The sequence below is a fragment of the Crinia signifera genome, chromosome 2 (genome assembly GCF_055691185.1).
Source record: "Crinia signifera chromosome 2, ASM5569118v1, whole genome shotgun sequence".
Lineage (NCBI taxonomy): Eukaryota > Metazoa > Chordata > Amphibia > Anura > Myobatrachidae > Crinia > Crinia signifera.
This window is the reverse complement of record NC_139218.1, coordinates 111,644,054-111,662,310: the sequence shown is the minus strand read 5'-3', so window position 1 is coordinate 111,662,310 and position 18,257 is coordinate 111,644,054.

The window sequence follows — 18,257 nt, the reverse complement described above, 5'->3', positions numbered from 1 at the left end:
GGCTGCCCCCATAAAGCATTATGGGGGCAGACATTTTCCGAGTGTCTCTTATTATATTAGCACTGCGCCGGGGACCGCCCGTCACCCGACACAGATCTGCGTGTCGGGTTAGAAGCAGTGGCGCCGGCGGAAATGGGGTAAGGAGGGGGAGGGCAGGAGTCGGGAGCCGGGACCAGGTGGTAACTATAGTCCCGAAGACCTCCCACACCTGCCTAGCGCCTCCCCGCCACCGCGGGGGCTGCGGGACTATAGTTACGCCACTGACCACAGCTCTCAGAAAGGCAAATATATTTTACCGCTGTAGCTTCCCGACTCGCCTTCTGATCATGCGTGAGGGGTCAACGATCTCCATTTCTTCGGTTGATGAAGGTATGAAACTTTTGCACAGATGGAACTTATCCGGTTCCCACCCGGACGCTTCTCCTGACCATCGACTTCAGCGGGACTGGTCGGCGGCGGAGTAGCGACCCATCAGTACGCAGAGACTCATACCTCCCCTAAATTCTCTGTCATCCATGTTATACAGTGTGTGCTCTACCTTCTATATACATAACATGTTTATATAGGTTGTATCTTCCATTTACGTTACATGTTATTTGGGCATGCAGTTGATAGCCCTAAGAGACATTTATGTTGTGTTTAGATAGGAGTTTCACATACAGGATGTTATATTTTGCATCCCACTGCTTGGGTGTCTGATTCGTAAGCCCCCTACCTTTGGGTGCCTCTGTGGGGTGTCACTGAGGGGCATGCCCTGATGTGGCCTTTGGGAGGGTCGCAGGTACTCATTAATATGTGTTTCGTTAATTGATGTGCATAGTGGCGATTGTCCTTTGTTGGCGTTCTGGGATGTACCCGGGTGGCTATGTTTCTGGGACAGAGTTAACAGAGACAAGCAGTGGGACCTATCTAGTTTTATTCTTCTTATGTTTGTGTGTGAGCCCCATGGGATGCAACACTGAGTATATTTATAACTAGATCTGATTTAGCATTAGGAATGGTACTACGTTTAGATACCACCTTGGTTCACTTACCTTGTGCTCTATTTAATTATTTCCTTGTTACCTAGGAGACTGCGGGGTGGCAGCCACTACCCCCCTGAAGATATGGGTGAGGCGTATCTATTATGGCGCCTTACTACGACTCTTAGAGTCGCTGTCCTTCTGTTCCCCCTCCTCTCCCTTGCCCTCTTTGTGTCCTGTTTCTCCTTCCCTCTTGGGACCCCTCGACTCAACATATGTATGCCCCATGTGATTGATGTAATGCTCCAAGGAAATAAGCATCTCTTTCTGTTTCTGAATAAGGGTTAATATCCTCTCGTTAATGTGAAAGGATTGAATTCTCCCCAGAAACGTAAAGTGGCGTTGGCCTCATTTCACAAATTGAAAGCCCAGATAGTAGCCGTCCAGGAAACACACTTAAAAAAAATCAGCCCCCCCCCAAATTTTTCGATAATAGATATCCCCAGTGCTACACTGCTAATGGCCCTCTTAAGAAGGCAGGGGTAGCTATATTGGTTTTTGCTAACTGCTCCTTTTCAGTTACCTCCCAACACTGTGACCCGGAGGGGAGATACATTATACTAGTTGGCTCGCTTAACAATACTGAAGTTACCCTGGTCTCCTGCTATGCCCCTAACACGAGGCAAATTTCCTTTTGTAGGAAATTATGCGCATTAGTGCAGAGACACGCAAGGGGAGCACTCATGCTTCTAGGAGACTTTAATATGGTCCTTGACCCAACTGTCGACAGATCCCGTCCTGGTAGACACGGAGGCCCCCATGCAGTAGACCATCCTACTGGGTTCCGCCAGATCCTGGGTGAATATGACCTGCACGATGCCTGGCGAGCCAGACATCCTGCAGTTAGGGACTATACCTTTTTTTCCCACCCACATCAGTCATACTCACGGATCGACTTGGCATTAACTGACAAATGGACGCTAGCTTCCCTACATAAAGTTGATATTTTGCCTATGACTTGGTCCGATCACTCCCCCTTATTAATTACATGGGATCAAAGCTCTTATAGAGTCATTCCGGGCCCCTGGAGACTGGGTAACCAGGCATTGTCCTATTTGGTATCCCGACAAGCTATCCAGGATTCCCTATCCCTGTATATCTCTACTAACAAACCAGAGGACACTAATGTGTTTAACCATTGGTGCTCCCTTAAGGTGGTGATCCGCGGCTCCACTATACAAACCACAGCTAGTTGAAAGAAGGCCCACGCTAGGGATCTTGTATTAGCCGAAACTGAGTTGTCCGGACTAGAATCTGACCATAAGGCAGATCTCCTTAATAGATCTATATATAGGCGTCTTATGCTGGCGAGAGATAAGGTGAACACTTTCTCCCTTCAGGAGGTTCAGCGGAATATAGCCAGACTTAATCAGCATTTTTACTCTTTTGGGAATAAAGCGGGCCGACTCCTAGCTAGGAAATTAAGAGGTCACAGAGCTAAGGCAAGAATTAATCTTCTACATAACTCTCGAGGAACTAGGGTTGTGGATCCCTTCCACATAGCAAACACCTTCGCGGAATACTATTCCCAGCTCTATAACCTAAATATGGATGCCAATACCCCTCAACCTGCTCCAGCCGACATTGAAGCTTTTTTGGGCAGCATCGATCTCCCGAGGTTGGATTCTGAGACCTGTCTGTCCCTGTGCTCCCCCTGGTCTTTGTCTGAAGTAGAGGAGGCCATCGATGCCTTGCCACAAGATAAAGCCCCTGGCCCCGATGGCTACCCTTCTAATTTTTATTAATGTTTCAAGACAGATTTGGCCCCTATATTACTGGGAGTTTTTAACAGTGCTTCCGATTCCAAAAGCTTCCCAAAAGAAATGCTTGAAGCCCGGATTGTGGCGATTCCAAAACCAGGTAAACCTCCCACATCAGTACAGAACTTTTGCCCCATAGCGTTATTGAATACTGATCTAAAACTTTACGCAAAGATGATAGCTAACAGGTTATCGCCTCTGCTTCCCTCTCTTGTGGCGGCTGACCAGGTGGGATTTGTTCTGGGCAGACAGGCCCCAGATAATACGCGTAGGGTGTTTAATGTTTTAGAGAGCTGTGATCTGAACCAAGAACCTCTATTACTGCTCTCTCTAGATGCCAAAAAAGCTTTTGACAGACTACACTGGGGATACCTCAGATCCGTAATGTTAAAGTTTGGTTTTGGAGGAAGGTTCCTAGACTCTATCTTCGCATTATACTCGTACCCATCCGCGAAGGTGTTTGTAAACGGCTGCCTCTCCTCTAACTTTAAGATTTCCAATGGCACTAGGCAGGGTTGCCCCTTGTCCCCACTTATCTTTGCGTTGGCCATAGAACCTCTAGCCGAAAGGATTAGACCAAGTAGTGGGATTGTCGGTCCAGTTATTGGAGGGATACCACATAAAATATGCCTATTCGCTGACGACATACTCCTATGCCTACTACATCCAGAAAAATCTCTCGCTGCACTACACTTGGTCTTAACAGAGTATACTAACATCTCCTTTTACAAACTGAACACATCCAAGACTGAAGCCCTCCCCCTAAACGTCCCTCCGGAGACTGTCGTGTTACTGAAAGACAGATACCGATATGCTTGGCAGACGAAGTCTATTAAATATTTGGGGGTGCATGTGACCAGGGACAGTGATATATATGAATGTAACCTTATACCACTACTTAATTCCTTTGAAAAGCTTATTACAGAGTGGTATCTTCATGAGATCTCCTGGATGGGCTGGATTACGGCCTCTAAGATGGTCCTATTGCCCAAGCTCATGTATGTTTTCCGTGCTATCCCTAGGAAACCCCCCCCCCCCCCCCCAGAACTATTATATCTAAACTCAATACCTTGTTTTCTAAATACATTTGGAAGGGTGCTAGGCCTCGAATCTCAAGGAAGACCCTTACCCTCCCCAAGCGTTCTGGGGGTGTTGCCTACCCAGATATCAATGCATATCAAATGGCATCTATACTCAGTCAGGCCAGGGATTGGTTTGAACCTAACTCTCCTAAACCTTGGGTAATTATGGAACGCTCTTTTATACCTAAATTCCATCTCCCTGACCTTTTCTGGATCCCCTCACATGCATCCCCAACCTAGTCCGGACTGGGGGCAGCTATTAGAGCTACACTATCTGTCTGGCACAGGACTATCAAAGACGATGAGGAAATATCCCTACCGGGTCCGGACTTAACACTTAAAGCCATAGCCAGACTAATCCCTAACTTGCAGTTAGACTCCTGGACTATTGTTGGCCTGTCTTCCCTGAAACAGTTATTCCCTGAGGGTACTCTCTTACAATTGTCCACTCTCCAGTCGCAACATAATGTCCCTAAGCAAGATTTCTACATATTCCTTCAAATACGCCACTGGTTATCCAATGCTTTTAAATCTACATCTAAGGTCCCAGCCTTCCCTAGAATCCTATTCTCTAGACTGACTTCCCCATTACATAAAGGAGGAATCTCCAGATGGTATGAATATCAAATAACTAAATCAAAAAAAGGGAAGCTACCAGCACATATTAAATGGGAATCAGACCTCTCTATCACTTTAACTGAAGAGGAGTGGGATTCTATCTCCTATTCCGGCTTTAAAATGTCCAAATGTCTCCAACAATCGGAAATGTTCTACAAGCTGTGCCAGAGGGCATACTTCACCCCTCAGCGGCTACACGTCATTTGGCCCTCCGTCTCCAAGTTTTGTTGGAGGAATTGTGGAGGCATCGGCACCATTTACCATATTTTTTGGGAGTGTTCGATAATACGCCCGCTTTGGTCTGAAGTGTTCCTCCTCATAGCCGACGTTTTGGGAATCCACATCTTGCCCTGCCCGATAGTTGCATTGCTACATCATAACACACAACTTGCTGTGGGAGATCTATATATACTTGGTCACATCCTGATAGCAACTAAAGCTGCCATAGGCCAACACTGGAAATCTCCTGTTACTCCGTCAATCCGACACATAGCAAACAAAATCAATGAGCATTTTCTGCTTGAGACAGCCAACGTCAAATATTCACCTTCTGCTACTTCAATCCATTTGAAATGGCTTAAGTGGAGCGAATACAGCGAAAAACAGGGTCAAACTGTACTTCATAGTGAGCCCTTGGACTTGACAGTACTCTCCTCACCACCACACTCAAATGATGAGTGATTTTGGCTCCCTTCATATATTTCCTATTGTATCGTATAATATGTTGAGATACCCATCCCTGTTCCTTCCCCTACCCTCTTCTTCCCTTCTGCTCCTATTCCCCACCCTATCTTTGTTAAATGTAAGTCTTGCCTACTAGAACAGGATGTGACGAATCATATTACAGATTATGTACTGATTTTAATTGATCTGCCTTTATATTACTCATCATTGTTCATTGTATTTCTGTTTAATGCAATACCGTTACCCTTCTGTAAATTGCTCCTTTTTTTTGCAAGACTCAATAAAAACTTAATTTGGAAAAAGGCTGGAATTATGCCAGCAGCATATATAAAACTTGTGGGTAATAAAACAATATCGGCCAATAAAATTGGAACAAAAACTCTCACCTACAGTACTTCAAGTGTCCTGACAAGTCCTGAGATACTCAGTCCATAGGGAAAAGCTTATTTCCCAAACAGCATTCCAGGGGGAGAACCACTATGGTGCAGATAATCTTGTAGGAGTGGCTCAAATTGGCTCAAATTACCAGCTCCTTCCGCGCCCCCAGTAAAGGTAAGATGAAGTAATGTCCTCAACCTCCTGCTGTTGCAAAGGTATGAATTGTATCCAAGTTGGAAAGATATAATAGATGTCCAAATGAAGGTCTCCGGGTGTTGGGAGAGTAGACGTTGTGGTACCAGTCACTAACGCGTTTTAGCTCAGCTACCGACATGTAATTATCAGCCTGAGTATATAACATTTCTGTTGTTACAAAGGGCATCAATATTTTGACTTGTGTTTGAAAATGTGCACATATTTCGCCAGTTGCATGGGGTCGGTCTGTACGCTCAGCTTCATTTATTTTGACTTCCCAACTTTGACACCTTCTTCTTTCTTTGATGCTTAATATGTTTCTTTTACGTATGTCAAGGTAGGAGTTATCATCTGTAAAAGATCTAAACACATAATAAAGCTTTACAAATATTTTCAGCTGGAGATCTCGTAGTTTGTTTCTATTGGATTTAACTCCCATTGCATGCATTGGGAGCATGTAGCTCATGCCTCTGTACTTATAACTATGTACAGATGGGACAAGCCCATCACCATGTGCGCGTGTCTAATTTGCACCTGCGACACATAAAAACAGATTAAACAGTGATATCGCAGTGTGGTACAAATGTGGTGTGACAAACGGGCACGAGCTGTAGCGATCTGACAATGATGAGCATGTCTATACTTTAGAACGTCCTCCACCTCCAATACATAACACAAGTCAAATGAGACAATTATTAGGTCTAAATATATATCAGAGAGGTTTGCATCACAGAGACAAAACATGAATATTTTGAGAGTCCCATGTACTGTGCTGAGATGCCTTCACAAGAATTAGACAACAACAAAGTATATTACCCAGTGTCCTCAGAGTGGTTAGCAGTGGAGGCTCCATAGATGGGGCTGCAGCAAAGTTCAAAATTCAAATAGGGGAGGCACAGCAACTGCCACCAACTGTCATTCCAAACTGACTCACTGGCATTTGCTGAGGCTCTCCTATTTGAGTATAGAAATGTGCTGCAGAAGCCACCTATGGAGCCACCACTGGTGGTTAACAATTAATAGAATGCCCAACCAGCACCTGGAACCATTTGAGGGGAACTTAGTGGCAGGACTAGCGAACTGGAACCAGTGTTTGAGAGCTGAGGAGTAGGACAGAGGCTAATACAGATAATGAGTAGTCTTATTGGAATCAACTAAATATGGAGCAACCCAAATAACAGAGCTGGGTGTCTGGATCTCACACCCTTTAGAAAGGAACATAGAGCCAGTACCTGGAGTTGAACCACCACTGGAGATTCATCACAAACTTCACAACTCAGACAACAACCACCATCAATGGTCGCACATACAGTACAGTATGGTATCTTGAGTAGATAGCCCCAGAGGCAGGCTTGGATTAGGTATGCTGAGAAGAACACCAATATAATTCAAGCGCAGTGGTTCTATTACATTATTATGCGTATAAAAAGTGATCTATGAGCTGCAGATGTTCTTAACATGCTGGTGGAAGCAAACCTTGATCACAGAAATATTAACCAGACTGTACAGACAAATATAAACCTCTGTGCAATACAATATTAAACAAGGTCGACATGGATAAAGTGCACATCCACAATTTGTAGCATATAGAAAGTTTAATATTTCATAAACCTCAATAATATCGTGTTATCGTACCAATACAAATACTCAACAGTTGGTGTTATGCCCTTTATCCACTGCAAGAGAATAAGAAGCTGTTGAGTCAGCTTTGAGTGTTACCTCTTTTGCTAATGGAGCCATATGTGGATTCCTGTTGCTGCCACCTAGATCCTGTCAGCAATGTGCGGCATAAACCGTTTTTGAGGCTAGCTCCCGTTCTTCAAGTGCTGTATTAAGCTGCTCTCTCTCCTGTCTCCTCCGCTCATCACCACGGGGTAGTGCGCATGTTGGAGTCCACAGAATAATTAACGGATGTGTTTCACTCCTATATGGGAGCTTTAGTAAAGACTTTTTGTGTACAACATGTGTACACTGCAGAGGATAGTGACACATGCCCCATGGCTTCGCTATTGCCCAGAGATATAGACAGTGCAGGCAAGTAAAAAAGGTGATAGGGACTGGGACGTGCGTGTGTCTCACGCGCATGCGCGTCCCAGTATCACGGCGGCTGGTCAGCGTCTCCCTGTCCATCTCCGCTTCAGGGAGATGCTGCCCAGTTCGGGGGAGGCGGCGGGGACCGGCTGCAGGTTCTGTTGCCATGGGGCGTGCAAGCGTCTCATGCGCGCCCGATCCTGTCAGTAGTCGGCCACTGTCGGGGGCTGGCAATAGAATTGCCAGCCACTGCAAAGATGAAAAGAGCTTCATCTGTATGTGGCCTATGGCCAAATACAGAGTCAAAATCGCTCAGTGCACTAAGGGCCTGATTCAGACCTGATCGCTGGGAAAAATGCCGACCCTCACACACTAATTCCCACTCCTGTGCATGGCTGCAAATTAATTTGTAGCCATGCACACTGGGAGAAATCCATTCACCATTGAATGCCGGGATTTGCAGAATCACAAGACCCAGCATGCGGGCATTAATGGGCCCATTGGCTATTGTAGTTCCACAACAGAACCAATACCTAAATAAAACATACACACACCATAATAAAGTATAATCACAAACTTGACCCCAATTGACTTTACGGTCAAGTGAGAACTGCCTATAAGATGCCCATGTTAAAATTAAAAACACAGCCTCCAATCAGGTGCAGCGTTCATAGGGAACCCCACATCTGATTGGGTAGGAGAATTCCCTATCACTGACGTCTTGGGAGGGATTGCTTATTTTTACATAAGCAGCCCCTCATTGTCCGCTGGATTCTGGAAACTTTGTGTTTTTTTATTTTTAGCCCATGGATGTCCTACATGGACCCAAGAGGATGTGATCTACACCAGAGGGGTGGTGAGTATGATTTCTTTTCACAGGTGCCCTATAGATTTTACATGGGGAAAAGGACAGGCCTACGGCAGACCCTATACGTAAGTATGTGTGTATGGGGTGTGTAATAAAGTTATTCTTTATTACGCTGAATGTCTTTTTTAGGTATTGTTTCTGTTGTGGAATTACAAGAAACAGCAGGCCCATTAATGCCCAGCATGTTGGGACTTGTGGTCCCCAAGTCCCTGAATGCGGGGGAGGCTTGCTGGGACTTGTTTTTCCACTAAAGAACCCAATACTTTATTCTATTTGTTGCACTTTCATGGCATTGTTGGTGGGGTCCCCACTCCCCCCTAGACCAGGGCCGGGCTCATTAGCTAGGGTGATCATGCTTTGGCCGGGGGAGCTGGTATAAAAAGTATCCCCCAGCGGTGTCATTAGCCTGCTGACTGTTTGAGCTAGGTGCTTGTTGCCGAAAGACATGGGACCCATAGTCCTTTAGTCCCCCGTATTTTGGGAACCAGGGCTGGGCCAAGAGCCTGGTGCCGGTTAAAGACATACAAGGGGAAACCAGCTCCCCCCCCCCCCCTGTATTTCTGTAACCAGGACCAGTTCTAAGAGCCTGGGGCTGGTTATAGCTGGGTGGGGAGACCCCAGCCATTTTTTTTATTATTTATTTTTTTCCCTATCTTTTATGTACATATTTCACATTAAATGGGTACAAATGGCTGCATTCATACCCATTTGATCTTAGTAAATTTCCCCCATAATGACTTGGAATCACCATGATACAATAGATAGATAGATAGATAGATAGATAGATAGATAGATAGATAGATAGATAGATAGATAGATAGATAGATAGATAGATAGATAGATAGATAGATAGATAGTCTAGAGAGTAGGATGAGTTTCTACAGATCCAGCATTTCCTTTCCTGCACTAAATAAATATGCAGGAATTTATACATTTGTTTCACAGATGACATCAACTATTCAAAATGGCTCCAATGAGGAGAGCAGAATGAGTATAAACTATCTCTGAGCATCATCTATAACCACAGCATAAGTGTTTATATTGGCTAGATCCCAAGATTTATCCTGGAATGAGACCAAGGAGCCTCCTTTGAGACATGTGATAAACCTTCCCATTGTGGTTTTGTGGTTTCCTCATTCTTCTATCAGAGAGAGCTGCTGCCCTTTTTTGTTTTTCTTAACCTTCAAGTGTGAAGATAAATGTTCCCTCATTTGTACGCTTTACATTAAGCATGTGTATTAGGCTGTGCTGGAACATAAGCGCAGACATTGGAAACTAGTATGACTTTGTGTTTAAAAATAATTTCCTGTAAAATGTATGTAAAACAAAAATTAAACAGTCAATTTATTACATTAGAGGTTTACCTTAAAGGATATAATAGGCTGCTTTCAGAAACTATTACTTTACAGGAATTTCTGATAGAAGCCAACTTGCTGCTGGCGACATTTTTACTAAGTTTTAAAAAGTATATATATAAAAGCAAAAAAAAAAAAAAACAGTTGGAAGTGGTGAGAGAGCAGAGGTGGAAGACACTATAGAGCAGTGTAATGCAGATAGAGGGAGAAGCAGCTGATAGGGACGCAAGTAGACTGGTACACATATGTGGTTCCACGCTTAGTGTGGCCATACACTAGAACAATATCAGGTGCTGGATGACTGCCCGACAGTTGGGATTCCCACTGTCAGTACCCCGTCATCGGATTCCCAACTGTTTAAATGGCAGTCAAGCTCCTTGAAAAAGACCGCACAGCGGTCGAAACACGTTGGACAAGAAGCATCCAACAACACACTCTCTACATACCAACACCATCAAGTCTCCTCCCGGCCGGGAGTAGAGCCTGTAGTCACAAGAGACTGAGCGTGGCTGGGGTCGCCTTGACAACCAGGCGCCGGGACCCGGAAGTCGCGCACAGCTCAGCAACTACGGAGCCGGGCACACAGCGTCCACGCTGTCAGTGCTGCGGCTGGAGAAGACTCGCAGAACGGCGTGGGACCTTCCAGGACATTTTCACAGACACAGGTGAGAGGTGCATTGCGGGGGGACGGGACGCCAGCCACCTGCACCACCCCCTGTGCTGCACTTTATCCATTGACACTTCATCTTCCCTTCCTGTCTGCACTTGCAGACAACGCTTACTGGACCACCACAGACTTATCACCCACCACAGACCAGCACACAGTGTGCTGCCACCATCTGCCCCCTTCCCCAACCCCCACTGCAGCAAGGTACCCACACCAGTGGGACTTGTACCTAGGTTGTATTCCAATAAAGCACACTTTGTTCAAACAAACTTGATATTTATCAGATATCTTATGAAGATATTCCACTGGTTATTGGTGACACCCATAACATTATTGCATGATACTTCTATCACACAGAGCAACCCCCTGTGCACCCACAGAGGCTTGCTAGAAGGTGAGCGCAGTGTAAACCTAAATCTGTACAGTGCAATTTCTTTGGGCTAGGACAGCCCAACACTCTGCAGCCCCTTCGCTCAAAAGGTAACTGAGCACTAGCAGAAAAATCCCCTTTGCACCTGATTGACAGGGGTTATTCTCCCTTGTGGGGATCCACGACCCCCATAGCGGGAGAATAGAACCCATGTCAAGTGAAGCTAGCCACTGAGCCCGCAGCGCGGGGAGCACAGTGAGCCCGCAGCACGGCGAGCACAGCAAGCCCAGCAAGGGGCTTTTTTGTGCTTGCCCCCCCCTGACAGAGCACCAGCAGTCAGGATGCTGATGTTGGGATACTGACCGTCGGCATCCCGATTGTCAGACCACCCTACCACACCAAACAATATCATGCCCAAACACATAATTTTGATGGGTCATGTGACCAATTGTGTGCACATTGTAAACTATATACAGTAGTTATGATGCTCGGTCCCATGGGTCAAGAGGTCGATCCGCTGATCATACATGCTGCGGGTATGATCAGTCAGCTTTGCTTGCAGACAAAAGCAGATCGTATGTGCTTTTAAAGCACATATGATCGCTCATTCGATTGCTCTTATGAACTGCATATGATCAGGTTCTGTGCAGGTGGTTCTAGTGTATGGCCAGCTTAGAGTGCCCCAGAAGTGAGAGTTGTACTTACTATTGAAGGGGAAGTAACATCCTGACTCAATACAGTACATTGGTGAAATTATACTTTTGTAGTATTCTAGAACACTCAATGGGGTCAATCCATTGAGATGTTTGTTGAGTCTTGTGAGCCATTCCCACAGCAAACTTATAGGATAGATTATGAATGAAATCCAATTTGAAACTTACATTGCTATTTCAGAGAAAATGTACCATTTTTGTGCACAATGCCTGAGGGTGTGAAAATGTAAGAAAAATCTTTATCATCAAGGTAAAATGTTAGCACTTGCTATAGAAGCGCTCGGCCACCCCTCTAATGACTGGGCATTTGGAAGTTTTAAATTGGCTTAATTGTGTTAGTAATTACACTTGCATGTCATTATTATGATTACAGTAAAATAAACGTTTTAGTTTTTATATACACCCCATATTTAGTGTTTGATTTCAATTTAAATATTCACTTTTTTAAATTTTTGGCCTCAAATTACACCAAATTAACCATTTTTTATAGTATGCAGAAGAACCCAGGAGACCTAGGAATGACTCCACAATGGGACGTGTTCCACCATGCCCGGCTGTGTTCCCGTGTGCTGTCGTTTAAATGTGCTGCTGTACCGCTAGCCTGACCACCAGTACCGGACAAGCGCACACACCATCATATGTTTTGCAGTGCTTGTTCCCAGGGGGTGAACACAGCCGTGCATGGAGAAACACGCACCATCGCACAGTGAATCCTATGTCTTGTGGGTGCCGGGTATAATATGCAACTCCGGTCCACAAACATTTCCCAACCTCCGCTCTCCTGGGCTGTCTTCCCCTATATTTCCCTTTTGTGTATGTGACCGCCATTCAATGTACATGGGATACGGTCGCTATATGTCGACATACATTAGGTCAACCACTAAAGGTTGACAGGGCTAAGGTCAACACATGAAATAGGTAGACATGGCTAAGGTTGACAGGGTCTGAAGGTTGACACAAGTGTTAGGCCAACAATGGGAAGGTCGTCAGGCCGGACAGGTCGTCAGTGCGGACAGGCGGTATTTCATACACTACCATCCACAAGGGCATGGAGGGAGAATATAACAGTGCCTGAAGCATGGTGAGTGCAGCGACCAATGGGAGGGTGCGCAATCAACTTGTATGGTGTCCATGTTGACTTACGTCAGAATTCGGACAAAAAATAGTGAAAATCTCTTCTTGACCTTTCGACTGATGACCTTCCCATTGTCGATTTAATGCTTGTGTTGACCTTGTAGACCTATTCCATGTGTTGACCTAAGCCCTGTCAACCTTTAGTGGTTGATCAAATGTATGTCCACCTTCATAGTGTGGTGCCTATAACCCATACCCATGTATATATAGAAGACACACAAGTCTGCCATACAAACTATGAGTTTATCTGAAACTGGCAAACTCATAGGTGACAGTCATCACTTACAGTATGCTGTCTATATTAATTTATGTACTGGTCACAAAAGTCTCAAGAAATGTATCATTGTCCCTAGAAATCTATCCGGTGTATTGCTGACGTATCTACCTGTCTTGTGCCTAGTACTGCCGTATCTACCGCGGCAGTGCCACTCTTACATGAGCCATGTGTTTGTGCCGCACTCTTGTGTTATCCAGTATCCAGTATTAACTATCTCTAGTTATCCAGCTACCTCGGTGCAAACTTTTGCCCTAAAAACAATATTGTGAGGTGTTCAGAATAGGCTGGAAATGAGTGGAAATTTATGTATTGAGGTTAATATAGCGTAGGAGCAAAAAAAAAAAACCCAAATCCTGCGATTTTAGCAGTTTTTATGCTTTTTTAGCAAAAAAATCAGAACCCAAAACCCCAAAAATCCAAACACAAAACACTTAGGAGGTGTTTTGCCAAAGCCCATTAGAACCCAAAACCTCAAGGTAATCAGAACCCAAAACCCAAAACCGGAAAAGTGGCCGATGTACATGCCTACTCAAAACCTGGTGCCGGTCAACCACTCTCATTCCCCTTTTATACCTAGTGGCAAGATGAGTGAACAGCAGAAGTGCCAGGTCTGTTGTTTTTATGCATATGCACTACAGATGTGTACGAAGAATAATATGTCACATAATTAAACTACATGTTAATGGGATAAGAATTATTTTGTGCTAGCTGCATCCGCATGTGATTTCTATTAGAGATGAGCGGGTTCGGTTCCTAGAGAACCAAACCCCCCAAACCTACCTGGAACGAGATAGGCTCACGGACAGCTCGCACCTTCGTGCCATTTTCCACAAGGGGCTTCTTTGCACTCGCCCCCCTGTCGGAGCACTGGCAGTCGGGATTCCGATGTTGGTATACTGACTGTCGGGATCCCATAGCCATACTGACTGTCGGGATACCATACCCCATGAAATCTCTCTGGGTGCTGTAAACATAAAATCCCTGTGTGGGCAACAGGCATGAAACTCACCCAGAGTCAACAAGCATGAAATCTACCCTCCTTCCCTGTAGAAAACAAACATGGAACCCCTAGTCACAAGCATGTAGGTAAGCGGCACATGTGGCATAATGTGTACTGGGCATTATGGTGTGTGCTATAATGTGTACTAATGTTACAGGGACGTGCGGTGAGGTAAATGGCTCAAGAGTCCCTGGCAAGTACCAGTGCCATATACACAATAAATGAGCCACGGGGTACATGCCAGCATTATACACATGTGCAGAAGTATACACTGTTGGAGATTCGCTGAGTTTTGATAAGAGATGTGCAGAAAAGGTAGCCAGGTGAGGCAATGCCTCACCTGCCATAGACTTTTTACTCCAGAGTTTTGACTATAAAAATGATTAGCATAATAAAAATAAGTTTTTATATATATATATATATATATATATATATTCTTTGTATATTTTACATACTTTATCAATTCAAAACGGCGGTATATACGCTAGTATGACAGGAAAGGCTGTGCCTCACCCCACTGCACACCACAAGTACAGACGGTGCCACTCCTAGGCACCTGCCTCATGTGCCTAGTGAAAATCCAGCACTGCATGTCTCTAGTAGTAATACTGGTCAATCTACCAACATTCTAAATGGAAGAATTTTTTTTGAATTGAAAAGGTAGGCCAGCGGTCCCTAAACTTTCTTGAATCATGGTACCCTGGAGTATCAGCAATTTTCAAGACACTCCCAGGCCAAAGGTTTCTTATTGATAATTATATATATATACCGCCGGGTTGACTGTGAACATCTTTCCCCGTCTGAGTTCCATGCATCTGGCTTCAGACGTTGTGCTGGTGATTGGGTGGATATGCCGATCTTTTATTTCTATGATGTATGTGAGCTTTATACACTTTTTTAAGTAAAATCTGATATACTTGCTCATTCGTGCGCTCCTTCTTCCTTGTTTTACATGTCTTGCAATTCCTGAGGCTCGAGCAAGCCTCTATTGGAGTGAGCTGCACCTACCACTATTCTAATTGGACGGACCAGAATATTATCCTGTGTTGCGCAGATTGGTATTGTTGTTGTATCTCTACTGCTCTTGTCTCCTATCTGCTGCATATCTGTATTCGATATACAAAAAGTGTGTATTTGTTATATATTAATTCAGCACGGAAGGGTTCTGTGTGAGTTTGGTGGAGCTATCTTAAAATGGATAGATGCTCAAAACGTCTAGAAGACTGCCACAGACGTTTTAACAATGTCTTTGAGACTGGTTTTAAAAATGCTAACTCATCAGCTGGTCTCAATACTAATGACCTTGATGAGAATTGCGCACTTTTAGAGAAACTGAATATTAGAGAAATGAAAATAAACTGGGAAATAACTACTTTGGAGAATTATATTTTAAATAAAAGAATTCCAAGAGGTCTTAGACTAATAAAGAATCCCACGTTTGGAAATGAGAGGAAAGAATTTTTAGACAATTGGTTCAATATATTGGATGACTGTTCTATACAACTAATGAAATTGATTGTTAATGAAAGGAAGAGTGAAATCACATCTGTAGGTTTGGAAATTGATGCCCTGGAACTGAAATTAAATCCAGTTAAAGACCTAAAAGAATATAAAGATCTTATTAAAAATAGTGATATTAGGATTAAAAAACTTGAGGATGATATAGTGGATACCAAATTTAGGAAATTTAAACGAGATTTAAATGACTATAAAGAAGGTAACATTCATAAATGGCCACAGAACAATCAAACATCGAAAGTAGGCTATAAAACAGGTTTTGATAATCGATATGACAATAGACAAAGTAATAATGGCTGGCAAAAAGTACCATACAGGCGCAATAATTATTATCGCCAAAACAGAACGAATAGAAATTCTGAGAGACATAATTCAGGGGTATATACACAAAATCGGTTTGATGCTCTCAATGTATCTGACAGACAGTGTAATGAGGTTTTTCAGGAACGCCCTCTATGGAGGAACCAAAGGAGAGGCGATCAGAGGATTATAGACAGTCCCAGTACATCACAAAAAAGAAAACAGGAGGGTGCAGACGGGGGAAGAGAGGAGGAAAGAGGTCTCAAAATAAGAAAATACAACCAGTAACCACCTCCGGTATTTTCAATTTATCAGATTATGACTTGTCTAAAGATGAGACAGACCTATTAAGTAAAGGCTTATCTTTCGCCCCGCAAAAAGGTCCTAACCCATTTGACCTCTTTATTGATGCCAACAAATTTGTGAGAACGTTAACTCTTAAGCGTCACTTTGCTAAAAACTAAATTAATGAGACTGATATTGATGATGAACAAATGGAAATCCCTCAAAAACATGTACTAAAACCCAAATCTAGTTTCTATCCGATAGAATCTCGGGGGAGTAATATAGAGACATTCTTTAATCTTATTAAAAAGGATTTTGATAAGTTGTGTACAGAAACTAATAAAATGAAGTATAAAGACAATCTAAAAAAGAATGAGAGAGTCGCCATTAAAAAATTAGAGGTTAACAACAATATAGTAATAAAAATGGCAGATAAGGGGGGGGGGATTGTCATATTAAATTATGCCGATTATTTGGAAGAGGCATATCGCCTCTTGAACGATGAAAAAACTTATTTACGTCTGGACACTGATCCCACACATATTGTTGTCTCTAAAATTAATGATCTCATGTTTGAAGGCATTAAAAAAGGATGTATTACTGAGAGTGAAAAACGCTATATTGTAAATGAAAATCCACCGATGGCATTGTTCTATTACATGCCTAAAATACACAAAAGGCTTATTAAACCTCCCGGCCGCCCCATCATCGCCGGAATTAATTCTGCTACCTCCTGTCTATCTGAATTTATTGACCTCAATATACAGAAATATGTCATCCAGTTAAAATCATATACAAAAGACTCCACTCAGATTTTAATGACTCTTGAAAACTTTGAGTGGAAAGACACCTATAGATGGTGTACTATTGACGTAGAGGCACTATATACCTCCATACCACATGATGGAGGTATACAGGCCATCAAATACTACCTAGATAAAGACATCTCATTATGTGATACGTTCAGAGAATTTCTAATTGATAGTATAAAAATTGTAATGCTTAATAATGTTTTTGTTTTCCAAGGGGAATATTTTGTTCAGCAATGTGGGGTAGCAATGGGGACGCCATATGCTCCAAGCCTCGCAAATCTTTATTTAGGTGCATGGGAAGAATGTAATCCAGAGATCACTACGATTTATAAGAATAATATCATCAGATACCACCGCTATATAGATGATATTATAATTATCTGGGATGGCGAGGAAACGCTTTTTAATGAATTCATGACTAAGATCAATATCAATGAACTGAATTTAAGATTCACGTCTAAAACAGATAAATACAAAATTGAGTTCCTGGATCTCCTATTTGATACCTCTGCTTGGACCATTGACAATAAAAAAATAGATACCTGTACTTACATAAAAAAGGTAGATAGCAATAGCTATGTACATTATAACAGCTGCCACCATAAGAAATGGATCCAAAATATTCCATATTCGCAATTTGTTCGGATACGTAGAAATTGTGCCAGTATCACTAAGTTTGAGGAACAGGCAAGCATCTATAGTGAACGCTTTCACCAGAAGGAATACCCTGCTGATCTGGTAGCAAGTTGCAAAGAGAGAGCCCTTTACCGCGATAGGAAAGATTTACTTAAATATAAAGATAGATCTACTAATCAAAAGAATTTGGTTCCATTTGTCACTAAGTTCAACAGAGATAGTAACAAAATTAAACAAATTTTGAGTAAACATTGGGATGTGTTACTGCTTGATCCTATCCTCAAACCACTGTTACCTATGAAACCACAAGTCATTTTTAAGAAGGCTACATCGTTAAAAACCGCTTTGGCACCAAGTATGTTGAAAAATCAACATGATAAAGAGAATCCTGAGGGGTGGCTAAAAACCACTAATGGGTTTTACCCATGTAATAAGTGCAAGGTCTGTAAATATGCCGATAGAGAAAGATCCAAGTTTTGGAATGCTGACTCTACCAAATCTTGGAATATCAAAAGCAGAATGACGTGTCTCACCACACACGTCATATATTTG